The sequence below is a fragment of the Pseudorca crassidens genome, chromosome 12, assembly GCF_039906515.1.
Source record: "Pseudorca crassidens isolate mPseCra1 chromosome 12, mPseCra1.hap1, whole genome shotgun sequence".
Lineage (NCBI taxonomy): Eukaryota > Metazoa > Chordata > Mammalia > Artiodactyla > Delphinidae > Pseudorca > Pseudorca crassidens.
Window position 1 is genome coordinate 74,773,171 of NC_090307.1, and position 17,683 is coordinate 74,790,853.

The window sequence follows — 17,683 nt, forward strand, 5'->3', positions numbered from 1 at the left end:
CAGAGAAGAGCCCCTTGCAAGGTTATTAGGATTAGAAGTGATCATGGGGTGTAGGGAGGTGGCTGCTTGCGGTGTGGTTGGGTGTGGAGGATAGGACCGGGAGAGGTGACCCTTGGGCTGAAACCTAATTAACACGGAAGAACATTCCAGGCAGAGGGACAGGCTAGAGCTGACCTTTAGGTTTAGAAATCTGCATGAAGTTAAGTGAGCTGTTGCCTGCACAGTGATGGGGGGCGGGGAGCAGGAAACGAGGCTGGGGCAGCAGTAAGATCACTCTCGGCCTTGGGGGCCAACCTGTGACATTTTCTATCTTTATTTGCTCCATGTCTGCCTGTCCCCTCTGGAGTGTCAGCAACTTGGGGGCAGGGACTTTCTCACTGTATTAAGGTTCTCCAGAGAAACAGAATCAATAGGAGATGTGTGTGTGTGTGTGTGTGTGTAGATGTGTGTGTGTGTGTGTGTGTGTGTAGATGTGTGTGTGTGTAGGTGTGTGTGTGTGTGTGTAGATGTGTGTGTGTGTGTGTAGATGTGTGTGTGTGTGTGGGTGTGGGTGTGTGTGTGGGTGTGTGTGGTATTGGCTCATGCAGTTATGGAGGCTGACAAGTCCTAAGACCTACAGTCAGCAAACTGGAGACCCGGGAGAGCTGATGGGGTAAGTTCCAGTCCGAGTCTGAGTTGGAAGGTAGGAGAAGATGGATGTCCCAGCTCAAAGACAGTCGGGCAGAGAGAGAGACAAATCTTTTTCACTCAGTTTTTTGTTCTATTCGGGCCCGCAGTGGATTGGTTGGGGTCCACCCACATTGGGGAGGGCAGTTTGCTGTCCTCAGATCACAATTCACATGTTAAGCTCATCCGCGAACACCTTCACAGATACACCCAGAATAACATTTGACCAAATGTCTGGGTACTCTTGGTCCCAGGCAAGTGGACACATAAAAATAACCCTCATACTCCCAGTACCCAAGACAGCCTGACACAGAGCAGGAGCTCAGTCCACATTTATTGAATGAATGAATGAATGAATGATGGGGGTGGAGAGACTTGACTTTGACATGGGATCCCCCCTGTATGGCTGAAGCCACTCTTGCTTCAAATCCACACAAACCCCACCTCCTTCTCTGGGGCATCTTCTCTGCATCTCCCCCTCCTGGGTGCACCTGACCTCTCTGACCTTGGGCCTCACAGAGCCCTGGGTCACGTTGTCTCTGTTGGGACCCTCCAGGTTGTCCCCAGGGATGGCATCCCCGGGGAGGACCCCTCCCCCCGTGGTAGATGTCCTCGGGGGCAGCATCTGGATTCCATTCACCTCCACATCCTGAACATGCAAATGGCAGATGCCCCCTCCTTGCCCCACTCAACATAAAGGATTCATGGAGTAGATGCGCTTTTTTTGCGGTACGCGGGCCTCTCACCGCCATAGCCTCTCCCCTTGCAGAGCACAGGCTCCGGACGCGCAGGCTCAGCGGCCATGGCTCACGGGCCCAGCCGCTCCGCGGCATGTGGGATCTTCCCGGACCAGGGCACGAACCCGCGTCCCCTGCATTGGCAGGCGGACTCTCAACCACTGCGCCACCAGGGAAGCCCCTGAGTAGATGCTTTGAAGGATCTTCTAACCCTCAAAAGGGCTCCCCATTCCTCATAGGGTGCCTGGAATCCCCTGGAGCATCAGTCTGAACATACGTGTGGTGTCCTCAGAAGACCCCCAGGGAAGATGTAGAGGGTCCACGTTGCCAGCCCCTGGGAATCGTGAGTATGTGGACGGAGCACAGGCAAGGTGTGTCCCCTTGAGCCCTGGGAGGTAGCCACGGTGGGTATCGCCTCTGTGCCCACGTTACAGATTGGGAAACTGAAGCTTATTTGTCAAGGGGAGTCGTGGCACTGAGAGCCTGAGTGACCTGCCTAAGATTTCCCTGCTGCTTCTCAGAGGAGCCCAGACTCAAATCCAGGGGTTTCTGACTTTAAACTCCATTCGCTTCATCCCAGACCATTTTGTAGACCACGTCTGGGCCCTGGCCCATCTGTATTAGATGCACTGAGGGAACTGGTTTGCAAAGGCAGGATCCCAGGCCTCACTCTGGAGATTCTGTTTCAATGGATCTGAGTTGAGACCCAGGACTCTGCCTTTTTAGTCAGCTCCCAAGCCAATTCCGATGCTTTCTGAAGTGTGAGACCCACGGGCTACACTCTGCTGCTTGTAAGGGGGTAAGACGTGCATCTCAGGACCTACCATTTTTTTTTTTTTTTTTTTGCAGTACGGGCCTCTCACTGTTGTGGCCTCTCCCATTGCGGAGCACAGGCTCCGGACGCATAGGCTCAGCGGCCATGGCTCACGGGCCCAGCCGCTCCGCGGCATGTGGGATCTTCCCGGACCGGGGCACGAACCCGTGTCCCCTGCATTGGCAGGCGGACTCTCAACAACTGCGCCACCAGGGAAGCCCCAGGACCCAGAATTTTGAAAGCAAGAGTGACCTGGTCTCTGCCTCCCTGAAGGGGGCTGGTCCCCCGGAGCCCTGCTTGATGGGGACTCGGGCTTCTGCCTCTGCCCCCCTACCTCCACAGGGGCTGCTGCCAGCAAGTGCAGCTCTGCTGGTAAAGTCTTTATCGGGAATGTCGCCTAATGCATTCATATCAAACAATAGCGCCTCATACATCATCCCTGCCAGAGGCCACCTCCGCTAGGACAAGCACAGTCCATTACCCTGACGGGCGCAGGCCGTGCGCAAAACAGATAACGGGTCCCAGCTGTGGGGGGAAGCCATGGGAGGGGAGTTGTCACTGCCCCAGCCATCATCAAGGGGACCCTGGGCACCTGCCATTCTGTGCAGTTGGGACAGAGGTCCCAGTCTTACAGCGCAGTTGATAGAGTATTGGTTGAGAACCTGGCTCTGCATCTTCAGGGAAGTAACTCAACTTCTCTGAGTGTTGTTTTCCCATCTGTAAGAGGGGCTAAGCGTAGTATTTGCTTCACATAGAACTGTAGGTGGGGCTTAAGAAGAGGAGGCCAGTAAAGTGCTGGGCACAATGCCTGGGGAAGAGGAAGCAACCTACAAACAGTAGGTGTAACTATTGCTTTATCAGCAGGACCCCATTCACGCTGGCCTGCCCCTTTCCAGGGATGGTTGTCAACAGTCCTCACGACCCCCAAGCTCCCGTGGATGCAAAGGGACCAGTCACCCTTCCCAACTGCTGGCTCCCCAGACCCTGAGACAGGGATTTGCAAGCCTGCAAGTCGTTTATTTTGGAAATGAAGCTCACACCACGAGGAGAGTGGGGAAGTGAGGCAGGGCAGGAGGCCGCCAATAAAAGGCGTGTTATAAAGCCCAGCTGTCACTGTGGCGAGTGGGGCGTAAACTTGCGAGGGAGCTCTGGGATGCAGCTGGGAACACGCCAGCTCAAGAAGCTGGGAGCTGGGGTATGTACAGATCAACTCCCATCACCACTGGGGTTGCTCCAGAGGACATGAATCCCCCGGTTTGGCCTACAGGTGACAAAGCAGGCTTCACACGCTGGTAGCTAGAGGCTGGATTAAGGTGCACCCAGGTGGTAAGGGTGAGGGGATATGGTGGGGCACTGCTATGGGCTGAATTGTGTCCCCCTAAAAATTCGTACGTTCAAGTGCTAACCCCCAGTACCTCAGAATGTGAGTACATTTGGAGATAGACCCTTTACATAGGGAGCTAAGGTAAAATGAGGTCATATGGGTCACAGCCACTCCAATATGACTGGTGTCCTTATAAGAAGCTATCAGGACACAGATACACACAAGGGGGAAGCCCATGAGAAGACACAGGGAGGAGAAGGTGGCTGTCTCCAAACCAAGGAGAGAGGCTCTGAAAAATCAAACCTGCCCACACCTTGATCTTGGACTTCCAGTCTCCAGAGTCTTGAGAGTAAATTTCTGTTGTTTGGCGCTAGTCCTCTGGTTAACATCACACGTGACTTTGAACTGTATGCAATTGAATGCTTTGGCCCCTACTTTTAAATATTATGGCAGGGGGTTAACAGCCTAGAAAGCATTTAAACGGTACTGTGTAAGTGTTAGCTATTATTATTAATCCCATTTTATAGATGACAAACCTGGTGCCAAAGCTGGCAGCTGGCAGAAGGCCAAGGGCAGGAGAGGGCATTTTGGTGCCCCCTGACATGTGAGGACAGAGTGGCTTCACATACCTCCATCCTCCCCAAGGGGCAAGGGGCAAGTGTCCCAAGGGGCAGCAACTTCATTACATGCCCCAGTCTCTCCACATCATATGAGTCAAGTGAAGGGATGATAAACCAGGGTTTTATTAGCTGCCCTATTGGTGGGTGAGCTGGGCTGGGCTGGGTCTCCTCCCTGAGCCCCTGAATAATCCAGGAGGGCATACCTAGGGCAGACAGGAATGGAGGTTGGGTTTGGGGTTGCATAGCAGCCCAGAGAGTAGGGGAGTGGGCCAGGGTCTTAACAGCATGTGATTAAAGACCCTAGTAATTGTGTCTGACAGGGGACTCATCCCCAGGGCTGGAGAGGAGGGGGATACCAAAGCCCAGATGTAGCCTGGGGTTGGAGGCTGATGGGGATAGGGGAGAACCCCACTCGGAGCTCCTGAGCAGTGAGTCCTGTGCCATACATCACCCGACACGCCTTTCCGTGGGACCGGCCTGGCTGACAGCAGCCATTTATCTGAATGTCATTGGCAGTAAACTGGCGAGGGGGAGGGCAGCGAGGAAGGAGGCAGCCAGGGGGCGGGGTCTCTTTGGGAATTTCCCAGAGGCCAGTTCGCAGCCCCAGCCTCGGAGGGGAGCTGTTATAAGCAGGGAGGTGCTATCCGTGGTGCTGAATCCCACCTGCCTCTTTCTCTTTCTCCCTGGGGACAAAGAGGGCAGAGGTGGGGAAGTCCTGTGAACTCAGTGCTACCCTGTAATCAGATGGGAGCTGGGGGCAGCCCCAGTGGTGAGACACTTACAGGGGAGGAAGGTGACAGTCATATACTTCCATGGTTATGGACATGAAATTTGGAGCCATAGTCCTAGTGTGTTCGTTCATTTAAAGGATATTTATTTATCAAGAACAGGTTCCCCAGGACATAGTCCCTGAAGATGTCAATCAGTCATACAACCTAAAAAATGTCGACACTAACTGTGTGACCTTGGGCAAGTTACTTAACCTCTCTGTGCCTCAATGACCTCATCTGTAAAATGAGGGTAATAATCATAGCCACTTCAGAGGGTGGTGAGAGGATTGTGATTATGTAATTAAAGTGCTTAGAACAGAGACTGGCTCATGGAAAGTGCTCAATAAGCCTTAGCTCGAGCTACTGTCATTATTTATACTATGAAGTGTACAGGGAGCTCTCAGAGGCAATAACAGGGGGAGCCAGACTTTGTTCAGAGAATCAGGGAAGACCTGAAGGATGATGAAAGCTTGCATGGGGGAGGTTGGAAGGCATTCCAGGCAAAGGGGACAGCATGGGCAAAGGCCCTTAGGCAGGAAAGGTGCAGGACACCATCCAAGAGCTAAAAAGAAGCCAGAGGGGCTGGACCACTGAGAGTGATGGAAGAGCCTCAGTTTCTTAATCTGTTAAATGGGTATAATAGTAGAACCTACCTCCTGCAAAGCTGTGAGGGTTAAATGAGATGGTGTGTTTAAAGTTCCTAGCACAGAGCCTGAGCACTCATGCTGATTGGTTAGCTTCCTGGTTCCAAGCCCAGGGAAGCCACATTCAGTTTGCCACACCCCACATCAAAGCTGGAAAGGACTTCAGAGGCCATTCATTGTACAGATAGGAGCACAGAGGGCTTTAGAGAGATCCACTGGAAAGGGAGGCTGCTGGGGCTGCTTGTTCCAGCCTCCTTAGATGGGAGAGAGTGTGGGGCAGTGAAAACAGTAGAGGCTTGGGGGGTCGAGGGGTGGGGTGAAGTCCTGACCCCAGTGCTAACCTGTTGTGGGACTTGGTGGGATGGATGCCTTGAGGCACTCAATTTCTTCATCTGTAAGATGGGGATAATAACACCCAGAAGGCATTTATGGTTATAAGAGTGGGTCAGACACTTGGAAACCCACAGGGACCAGGCAGACAATGTAAAGGAGACTTCCCAAACTAGTCTTACTTCTCAAGAGAACCCTAAATCCCGATTTTATGTAGGATATCCCTATTTGTAAGTGTTAGAAACTAATTTAAGCTTTTTTAAAACACAAGGTGGGTCAAAGCTACCACGTTTGTGGCTTGAATTTGATCTGTGGACTGCCAGGGTGTAGGCTCTGGCAGAAGGTGATGTACTTAGCAGGTGCTCGATAAGTGTGGTCCCTTTCTCTTGGGGAGCCTCTCCTTCATCCACCTCTATGCCGACACCTGCCTTCTAGGAGTTCAGACCTTCCTCTAGAACCCTCGAGTTCAGGAAGGGGCTGAGTCCTACCCAGATCTAAGCCTCTGGCCATTCTCACCCCTCCTCTGTCCCCATCCCGGGAGATCCTGTCTTACCAGGAAGGCGCTGCCTGCCTGGGGACCCAGGATCACAGAGCACACAGGTGGCTGGTGTGGGAGGTACGTGTCACAGCCTCGTCATCAGCATGGCGGCCCCCTCCTCCTGTCTGTGGCATCAAGAAACCCTGAGAACCAGTTGACACAACTCCCCAGGGAGTGTACCTGCCTCGGGGAGTGGTGGCTGTGACTCAGAGGTGCAACTGGGCTCGGATGTTGGTGGAGGCACCAGTAAAACTGGCAGAAAAGGAGTGATAGCAAGTCAGAGCTACATGGGGCCTTTTAGGACAGCCCAACAGTGTTCCGTGGAGAAACAGAGGCCTGGAGAGAGGAAGGTCACGTGTCTACTGATTCGTAATCGAGTGCTTTTTCCGTGACATCTTCCTGCCAGACCAAGATCTAGAGCAGGGATGTCAGAGTCTGGGGAGGAACCACATTTCTTGGTCTTCATATCCCCTAAGTCATGGGAAGAAGAGGCCTACGGACTTTGTTTCCATCCTGGTTCTGCCGCTTACTGTGTGTCCTTGGGCAACTCACATAGCCTCTCTGGTCCTCGGTTTCATCATCTGTAAAGTGAGAATAAACGCTTTGCCAAGGTTAAAATGAGAGCTTGTGTAAAATGCCTGGTTCATAACGGATGCTTCAAAGTCTTTTTCTAAAGGCACTTAGATCTGGCCTCCTTTCAAAAAAGGCTTAGAAGTGGCTTACAAACACACGCTGCAATGCCAATGCAGGAAAGACCTAGATGAGAGGACGGGATGACAAGATGGTGGGGTAAAGTCTTGTATGGTGGTGAGCAGGGGGCCACACATCTGGATCAGAGTTTCCTGGCAGCCACAGCAAAGGGAGAAATACAACCATTATGTGACTCTTGGTATCCATAAGCTGAGAAACTACTGCTTGCTTAGGGAAAAAAATTAACTTTTCTTGGTAATGGGATATGAGTCATTTCTCATGTGAGTCTTCAAAAACAGGGCCTGTGGCAAGAGTAATTCTCTTTCCTTTCCACTCCCTCGCTTCCTTCTCTAGCTATTCCTTGGGGTCACCCAAACCCTACAACCATAGCTGATAGCATAATGGTTAAGAGGCCCAGCCCTGAAGACAAAACCAGTCTCCACCTCTGCGCAGCCTTGGGCTCGAGACCGCCCCTCTCTGAGCCTCAGTTTCCTCATCTGTAAAATGGATGGTTATAGAAATAACTACCTCTAGGTTCTCGAAAATTAGAGGTGGTGAAACAGCGTGTAAAACACTGACCAGCTTAAACTGGTTTTGCTTCCTTAAAATGGGTTGTTGATTAATCTTACCTGGAGTTATTTTTACAGACAGCATTGCGCATGTGCAAAATGGGAACGCATGTCTCCAGGATGACCCCGGAACCAGGAATCTTCAGCTGACGGAACTTAAAGAATAGAAATGTTGCCAGCGGAGCCCTTTACGAAAGGAGAAGTCCTTCAATCAGGAGACTCTGGCTTCCAGCAGTAGCTTATTTGGACTGATTCGAGACTAGCCAATCAGCTTCCAAGTCTGAAGTTCCCTTAAGCCGTTAAATTTCACCCAGAAGCCTGGATTGAGGAGAGAGATTTGAGCTCTGCTTCCTGTTTCCTTGCAGGTCGACCTCGCAGTGAAGCTTTCTTTCCTCAAAAGCTGGTGTCATAGTATCAGCTCCTACGTGCATCAGGCAGCCAGCACTTGCTGGGTAACAGAGGTATCTTCTATAAAGACCTTCAAGTGACATCTTGCATACAGTAAGTGTTCCATAAATGGTGGCTGCTCTTATAGCAGGAACTCAATAAATGGTCACTGAATGAGTATCATAGGGCAGCAAAAGCATTTTCTCTTCCAAACCGTCTCTTCAGTGCTTCTCAGCAGCAGGCGTTCTCCCCAAACCAAATTGAAACTGCATGTGTGTTTTAATCAATTCCATGGTTTGTGGGAGCCAAAGAGCCCAGGTTAATGGAACACAGCCAAATCCCCCGTGAATTTCTAACCCTCCTTGAAAGGCCTCTGCTTTTTCCTGCTCAGCCACTGGGAAGCTGTTGCCTCCACTCGGGGAGGAGAAATTGAATAATTGATGCAATTTGAATAACACTAGGATTTATAATGATATTGAAATGTAAAGATAAAAGGGGGCGTGAACGGGAGGGGGGCTCATAGCGGAAGAGGCAAGTTGTTAATAGGCACTTAGGGGCTCTGTGGGGTGGGGGGAGCTCCCCTTGGAAACATGTGCTGAAAAGTCATTTGAGAGAGGAGGCGCTGGGAGGGGGGTGGGCTGGGAAATCTCCACCCGGAGAGGGAGAAAAGCCATATTCATAAATAAGATTCGGAAATTTCTCCCGACTCAGCACCACTAACAGGGAGTGGATAATTATTTAAATGCCAAATCATTCCGCTCATTAGAATCCCAAATCATATCTGAAGAAACTGATTGCCCAGGGCAGGAATGAAAGGGGGCGGAGGAGGAAATGGGGTGGCTAGGAAAGCGGGAAATGGGAGGGTCTCCCCGACTTCTGGTCCAGGCCAAGGGGAAGATGGAGTGGGAAGGACGGCAGGATGGTAGGGAGGGTAGGAACGTGGGGTGGAAGGAAGTCAGATAGTCGTGGGTTCAAGGCCAGGATCTGATACTTCCTTATTGTGGGTCTCCTTTGTTACCTTACCTCTCTGAGCCTCAGTTTGCCCAGCTGGAAAATGGGGTTGATGCTAAGATCTACTTTGCAAGCAGCGAATGTTAGCTGCTGTGATTAGGGAGGCAGGACGGAGAGGGGCTCAGGACGGGGCACGGGCTAGGGCTGGGGGAGGAGCCTCGCATAAGCCCCAAGCCAGGCTCCTTTCCCTCCCAAACCTACCCTGTCTCTGACCCCAGTCACAGACAGGAGCTGACTTGAGAGGTGGAGACTGAGTCTCAGAGAGGGTAAGGGATAAGGGACTTGGCCAAGATGACACAGAGCCAGGGACCCCAAGTACACACACATCCTATCACCCCCACGAGTCCACAACTCCCAGCCTCATCTGGCCGCCCTCCCAGGTGCCGGGAGGTCTCCAAGATGGGAGTCGGCTCAGCCCCCGGGAGCGTTATCCTGTCTGTGGACCGGAGTCACAAGGGCAAGTCGGTAACAATCCAATTATGCCGAGAGATTCCGGGCTGGCTGGTGCCCCCTCCCATGGTGGATGACCATGCCACCCCTCAGAGACGAGCAAGCAAGCGGGGGCCCTGGAGCAGGGGGGCCACAAGGAGCGCTGGCTGGGCTCAGCAGGGACAGGAAAACCCCAAAATAGGGAAGCAGCGTGCACTCACGTGCTCTCAATATAACACTATGAGTAGTAGTAATAAGGCAGCCGCACACCTGTTGTGCAATAGCACGTCGGCTTTTATTCTGTGTCAGACCTTGTGCTCAGCATTTTATATCATTTAACTCTCATTAGAACCCTGTGAGCAGAGGCGATGGGGAAGCCGAAGCCTGGAGAGGTGAGGCGACTTGTTCATGCAGCTCAAAAGCTGTGAGGCTAAGGTTTGAACCTGTTGGCCTGAAACCCAAGCCTCTTGGTAGCTCTGGGCTGCCCCCCAGACTCAGTCCACAGCCAGCGCCTGGCTTTCTCCTCACCATGGCTCTGGGAGATCCCTTAGGTGCTGTTTGCAGGCGAGACCCTCCATAGCCCCACAGAGAGATCGAGAAGGAGCTGGGATTCAGACGTGGGTTGTTCCAATCTCAATCTCAGACAGCCCTCTGTCTGCCCCCTCTGGAGCCTCCGGCCCACCTTGCTGACCTCTCTCCACTCTCCCCCACCCCCGTGGCCTCCTGGTCAACGCAGAGAGCAGCCCAGCTGCCACTCCCCCCATCCCTTCAAATAAGACTTGTAGTAGCCACTTGCCTGTCCCCAGAAGCCTGGGGAACCAGGTGGGGCCCCCTACCCGCTTGCTTAAGGTCACCCTGGCGTTCGCATTCAGTAGAGGTTGGGGGCCAGGCCTTCCAAGGTTTCCCAAGTAGTAACTGAAACATTAGCTCAATTAATATTTCAGTGGCCCAGTCCTGGCTGGTGATTGCTGCAGCTGGGAAGCTGGGTCCTTTCTCTTCCCAAGAGGCCAAGCGGAGACAGCTGGGAAGCCTTGGGGCCAGGGGCAGTCAGAGGATCTGGGATGGAGCCTGTCTGCTTGGCTGTGTGGCCTTGATCAAAACCCTTCCCCTCTCTGGGCTGTGTCTGTCAAATGGTGACATCACTCTTTCCTGCTTATAGTGTTATTGGGATTAGCCTGGGGCCTGGCATATGGTCGGTACTCAGTAAATGATAGTATTCGCAATACCTGTGTTTTCCAAGGTGAGCTGCCCATTCTACCTGCTCCAGAATTCCATAGGGTGCTTGTTACAAATACTGTCTCCTGGGCCCCGCCTGGACCGGCAGAGCCTGGATGCAGGGGCCCTGGAGTCTGCACTTGTGCCAAGGGCTCCCAGTGACTCCCCAGCACCCCTGCTTCCTAGTGAGGGAGTAGGAGCCTAGGCTCTGAGACAAGCACTTGCACGTCGGTTTCCTTGTATGTAAATGGGAACAGAGACATTGACCTCTCAGGGCTTCTGAGAGGAAAGAATGAGATTAGGGGCTGGCACATAATAGGTACTCAATAAATGATTTCCCCCCTCCCACCACCCACTCCCCTTCAGTGGAAGACCAAGCATCAGCCCCCTAAAGAGGGGACGAGGGGGGTGTCCTGCCCCTCAGGAGCCTTGTCAGCAGGGCCCGCTCCAAATCGATCTTTTCCCCCCCGTTTTCGCTCACAGCGTCAGCATCTCTTGGGGCGGGAGAAAATGCCAGCATCAGCACGCTGCGTGCCCCAGCCAGACACGGCTGCTCTTTATTAATTAACCACCAGATGTTAGTTTTGCATCTTTTATCAGAGGGAGGTTTATCACCAGGACCCTGTATGTCAGGCCATTAGGGAGAGGCAGGAAAACATCCCTTGGGGGGCCCTGGAGTTGGCAGGGAGCGGGGAGGGGGACAAGAAGCATGGTCACCAGCCCAGAGCACCCCTCCGCCCTGGCCACCCCCCGCCCAGTGCCTCCATGGTCACATCCGCAGTGGCCATTTGGCCCATTTGAAGTGGCTACTTGTACATCAGCTCACAGGGCCACCATGATGAGCAAACCAGGCCCAGTGTCTGTTCTCCAAAGCTCACAGTCAGTTGGTGAGATAGCCACATTCCAGTAAACCCAAATAGATAAAACTATGACAAATTGTAAGCGGTGTCATGAAGGAAACTGACAAGGTTTTCAGAGCAGGCGAATAGCTGGCAGGGGACCTAATTTAACGGAGCGGTTTCCCTGGGGAGGTGACATTTAAGTGGCCTCACGAAAAGGAGCCGGGGCAGAAGATTCCAGGCAAAGGGCACAACAAGGGCAAAGGCCCTGGGGCAGGAACCGGCTCAGCGTGTTTAAGGATCTGAAAAAAGATCCGAGAGGCTGGAGCGTGATGAAGGAGGAGGCCACCAGGATGCTGAGGTCAGCTGGGCCGGGACCAGGGGTCCTCGTGGGGCATACGGAGGAGCATGGATTTCTCGTGTTGAGGGCACCAAGGGGCCACAGCAGGCTGTTGAGCAGGGGAGCGATGTGATGATGGGATTTTGACATGAGAAAGAACCCTCTCTCTGCCCTGGAGGGTGAGGGACGGGTTAGAGGGGAGGGAGGGAAGCCCGCCAGGTGGTCAGTCTGGGAGAGATGGTGAGCCCTTAGCATTGACTGGGCACTAACAGGGTGTCGGGCAGTGTTCACATGCAAGAAATATTATGAAGCAGAAACGGGGGGCGAGGGTGAAAGCAGGGTGTAAGGTGACTCCGGGTGCCTTGCTCCAGACACACCCGAGTCCTCTCACGCCCCCAGCACCCAAGAGACTGGAATTAGGATCATCTTCATTTCACAGATGAAGAAATGGGGGACCAGTGAAGTGTAGCAGCTTGTTCAAGGTCACACAGCGAGGAGCAGCAGATCCCACACTTGAACTTGGTCTGCCTGCCGCGCTGTCTTTCCTGCAAACAGCTGCCCAAGCTCACGCAGGCTGCAGGTAACTGCTGTCTTCCTCCTGCTGTTTCATGAATGCTGTGCTACCCTCCACCAGTTACTCAGTGAAGTCCACTGGGCGGAGCAGAGGGGGCCCGGCTGACCCGAGCAGGTAAGGGGCAGTGGGTCCCAGATCCAGCCCTTAACTTGACCAAGGCACAGCAAATCCAGACACGAGTCTATGTTACCTCCTTTCAAATTGATGTGACACCGTTACCCAGGGTGATTATTTTCTGCCTGATCCACTCACCATCCGATAAACAGGTGATTACTTCTCCCAGTTCAGTTTCTGATTTGCATACAATAAATATCACCCCCTGGAAGTGTGTGTGTGTGTGTGTGTGTGTGTGTGTGTGTGTGTGTGTTGGGGGTGGAATACAGGTCTCATGTCTTATTTATGAGAAATAAACAGGAGCACGAGCTCGCATAATCAACACATATTTAATCTAGCTCTTTTCGCCCTTTTGACTCTAATCAGGCCAGGTCTGTGCATGGCTCTGTGTGTGTGTGTGTGTGTGTGTGCGCGTGCGTGTGCGCAGCCGCACACTCACAGGCTGCAGGGGACACCCCTGCCAAGATCTTCATCCCAGCCTGTTTGGGGCTGATGGTTGGGGCACAGGCTGCCTAAGAGGTCTCCTGAACCCCAGCACACTTAGTTTGAGGATGCAGGCTCAAGGTATGGGAGGGGGGCAATTGCATCCCCCCAACAACTTCGCAGAGGTTAATTATTTTAAAATTGTCGAAACATCTTTGAACCGTCAAAAGTACCAGCAATATAATTGGGCGACATTAGCCACAGTTCTGTTGGCAGTGACACCCAACATCACATATATATATATATATATATATATATATTTTTTTAATTTATTTATTTTTGGCTGCATTTGGTCTTCGTTGCCGTGCACGGGCCTTCTCTAGTTGTGGCGAGCGGGGGTTTCTCTTCGTTGCGGTGCGCGGACTTCTCATTGTAGTGCCTTCTCTTGTGGCGGAGCACGGGCTCTGGGTGTGCAGGCTTCAGTAGTTGTGGCACATGGGCTCAGTAGTTGTGGCTCGCGGGCTCTAGAGTGCAGGCTCAGTAGTTGTGGCGCACGGGCTTACTTGTTCTGCGGCATGTGGGATCTTCCTGGACCAGGGCTCGAACCTGTGTCCCCTGCATCGGCAGGCAGATTCTTAACCACTGGGCCACGAGGGAAGTCCCTCAACATCACATATTTTTCATCAAGATAGAAAAGCCAAACAGAAAATTTTTTTTAAAAGCTAAGCATTGCATGGAGAATCAAGGTCACGTGCTCATAAATGCCAGAGCCAAGGCTTGAACCTGGGACTCTGACTGCAAAGCCCAAGTTAGTAGCACCCCGTGATGCTGCCTTCCTGACATGATGAGTAAGAGATCTGGGAGAAACCAGCAGTGTGATCACCTACTGCCATCCAGCTCCTGTTCCACTGATAGAGAAACTAAGACCATAAAAGTAAGGGAACTTGCCCATGGTCATATCCAAACCGTGTCAGAGCTGGAATTCAAATCCAGGTCTTAATTGTGTGCGTGTATGTTTAAAAAATAACTGTTTTGGTATGTTGACCTAGGCAGAGCACAGAAGGGATAGCTGTGTTTGCTCACCAATGACTGGGTCCTAATTTGGAGTGGTTTGAAAGACTAGAAATATGTCTGGGGTGGCAGTTCTGGCTGCCAAATGGGCTCCTTGGTTCTTTTCCAAGTTGCATGTGCTGGGACTGAAATGTCCAACATGGCTCGCTCACTTGCATATCTGATGCCTGGGCTCAATGGCTGGGACAGCTGGAGCTTCTTCAATATCTCCCTCCTTTCTACACAGCCTCTCCACTCAGCTAGCTTGGGCTTCCTCACAGCATGGCGGTCTCAGAGTAGTCAGGCTTCTTTCATGGTGGCTGACTTCCACCAGAGAAAGAAATGTGAAATCTTGGGTGTGTTTTCTATTTTGGTATGCTTGTTTATGTTTATGAATGTATCATTTTTATGCAAACACATATGATGGATGTGTGGTGTAAAAATTCAAACACTATGGAAAAGTGCAAAGATTAGAGGGGAAAAAAAACATTCAAGATTCCACTACCCAGAAATTAGCATTTGGTGAACTTTAATCAAAGAAACTTTTTCTTTTAATTTTTATTTATTTATGTGGCTGTGCTGGGTCTTAGTTGCAGCAGGCAGGGTCTTTAGTTGCTGCATGTGGGATCTTTTAGTTGAGGTATGCGGGATCTAGTTCCCTGACCAGGGATCGAACCAGGGCCCCTTGCATTAGGAATGCAGAATCTTAACCACTGGACCACTAGGGAAGTCCCAAATCAAGGAAACTTTTTACAACAAAAAATAAAAAGAGCAGAATGGGGAATTCCCTGGCTGTCCAGTGGTTAGGACTCGGCACTTTCGCTGTCGTGGCCCAGGGTTTGATCCCTGGTTGGGGAATTAAGATCCTGCAAGCCGTGTGGCGAGGCCAAAAAAAAAAAATCGGTGAACGGATGGATGGATAGATGAGGGAGAGATGGGTGGATGGATGGATGGGTGGGTGGTTGATGAGTAAATGGAGAAAACAAAAGATAGAGGAAAATTCTGACTGTTGAGGATTCTCAGAGCTGGGAAGAGAGACAATTAAGTTTCTCAGTGTTAGAAAAGTGGTGATGAGAGGCCTGTCACCCCAGACCAATCACTACTATTACTATTATTACTTCCACTATCACTACTCTTATTATAACTACCACCACTATTGCTATTACTACCAGTATTGCTACTATCACCACTATTACCAATATTACTATTACTGTTGCTGCCATGATCACTACTATTGCTACTTCTTCTCCTTCTCCCTTTTTTCCCTTCTGCTGTAATTTTTATTGTTATTTTTAAGTTATTATAAAGGTAACACATGTTCATGATAGAAAAATCAAGAAAGAGGTAATTTCAAAGATAAAACTCACCCTCAAATACCACCATCCAGAGGTGTCAGCCCCTGGCAGGTCCCATTCCTCAGTGGGGTCTGCAAGGCCCTCCATGGCCAGCAGCTGCCCACCTTCCCATCTCATCTCCTCTCTGACCATGCGCTCCGGTCAGACCAAACCTCTGATGCCCCCAGACCCACCTGCCTTCCCTCCCCTTGTCTCTGGGCCTTTGCAGGGGCTGTTCCTTCTGCTTGGCATGGCCTTCCTCCATCAGGCTCACCCCCATGCTCCCTGAACTCTGAGCAGAGACACACATCCTCTAGGGAGCCTCTCTGAGCACCCCACCCCCTAGACTGGGTCAGGGGTCCCCTCTGGGCCCCAACCATCCCTGAGTGTCCCCTGCAGAAGTACACCTCACCCTTCTTTGTTTATCTGTCTTTCTTCTCCACTGTAGAAAGCAGGGACCATGTTGCATCACCTCTGTGTGCCCAGCATGGACCTGCCACATAGTAGGGGCCTCCATACGTGTTTGTTGAATGAATGAGTGAACGCGTCAGTCTGGAAAGGTTTCCTAGAAAAAGTGGCCTATGACCCATGCTCTCCTGGCGGTACTGGGGAAGAAAGCAGTCAGGGTGTAGGGCCAGGCAGCTTCTTCTACACCAAATGACAGCTGTCTGCATTGACTTTTGATCTGGGCTGTCACGTGGGCCCAGGGGCCCCATGTTTGCAAACGCACCAGGCTCCCAGTGGAGTGTTTGAGGAGGGCAGTGTGCTCCCGCCCTCCCGCACCACTGAAGAGGCAGCGTCAGACACGAGAAGCAGGGTTCCTCTGTGCACTATTGATTTGTCATAACTGCCTGCCGACAGACAAGGTGAACAGTTCACTTTTATGAATCCTTATTAACAGTGTGGCAAGAGGTATTTCACTTTAAGTGCCCCCTTTTTGCTGAAAAAGAAAAAGAACAGAAAATGTAAATTATCTCATCACAGAGAGATGCTGAGAGCTCCGAGCTGGGGCCTTCAGAGGAGACAGAACAGAGACTGGCTGGGACACGAGGAGGGGAGGCCCCTTCACGTCCCGTAAGTGGTCAAGGCTGGCTCTGTGGAGGTTCCCAAAGCCGAGGTCGGTGGGGAAGGCAAACTTGGCAGGGGGAGCGTGGCCATGCAGCCGAGGGCTGTGGAGCAGGTGGTTACAGCATGGAAGCCAAGTCTGTGCTTAATGGGCAAAGAGAAAAGCACAGGAATGCTCATGGCAACCTTAAAAAAAGCGTAAAACTGGAAAGTCTAAATGTCCTTCAACAAGGGACTAGATACATGTATATTATAATACAGCCATTTGAGTGGAATACTAGACAGCTAAGAAAAAGAATGAGATCATCCTGTGTGGACCAGTAGAGAAGAAAGTATATGAGATATTACTGAGTGGAAAAAGCAAGTTACAGGACAGTTTATAGTGTGCTCTCATTTACATAAAAGTAGGCATATATGTGCTTCATGTGCATGGAAAGTATGTAGAAAGAGTCACACAAATATCTACTCACAGCAATTTTCTCTGGGAAGTGAGACCAAAGAACCGGGGATGGGGTCAGTTTTTGATTTTCATTTCATCCACTTTTGTGCCAGTTTAATTTACTTTTTACTATGTGCAGTAGGACTTGTATTTTTTTAAAGTTTTAACTCTTTTAAAATGTTCAGCTCCAGGGGGGTAATTTAATTGTCTCCTTTATAACCTTCTCTATGGTTTGAGTTTTTTTTACAATAACCAACTAAGATGTCTGTAAGTATAAAAATGTAATACAAAATTTTTGAACAAGAAAACACTGGTTTTGGAGTCAAACCGATCTGGTTCTTGTTCTCAATCTTCCTTCTGCCAGCTGAGTGACATTAGGGAAATGACTTAATCTCTTTGAGCATTAATTTCCTCCAGCAATAGTGGATATTAATAGTATATACAGATAATCTGCAAAAAAACCCATAACTGAATCCCTATGCTGTGTACCTGAAACTAACACAATATTGTAAATCAACTATACTTCAATTAAAAAATAGTATATACAGAGCAAGCATACAGTAAATAGTAGCTTTAGCCTTATAATTATCATTATCACATCGAGAGAAATGGCAAACCCTTGCATGCCCTCCCAGTTGGTGATTCATACCCATCCCTGTGACAGACCCTAGGAAGCTATTTTAAATGATCCTCAAACAGTTTTTAGGTATGTAATTCATTTACAAATGGAATCTTAGGTGGAAACCCAATACGTGTAAAAC

At 50.8% G+C, this 17,683-nt stretch overlaps 1 long non-coding RNA gene across 1 annotated transcript in view; it reads left to right on the top strand.

Moving 5' to 3' along the window:
- The first annotated feature begins 522 nt into the window (after positions 1-522).
- Positions 523-17,683, top strand: part of LOC137203758 (uncharacterized) — a 56,773-nt gene continuing 39,612 nt past the window's right edge. The window contains exons 1-2 of the long non-coding RNA XR_010933283.1: positions 523-1,774; positions 7,781-8,203. This is a non-coding gene — a long non-coding RNA (uncharacterized lncRNA). The remainder of the gene's footprint in view (positions 1,775-7,780; positions 8,204-17,683) is intronic.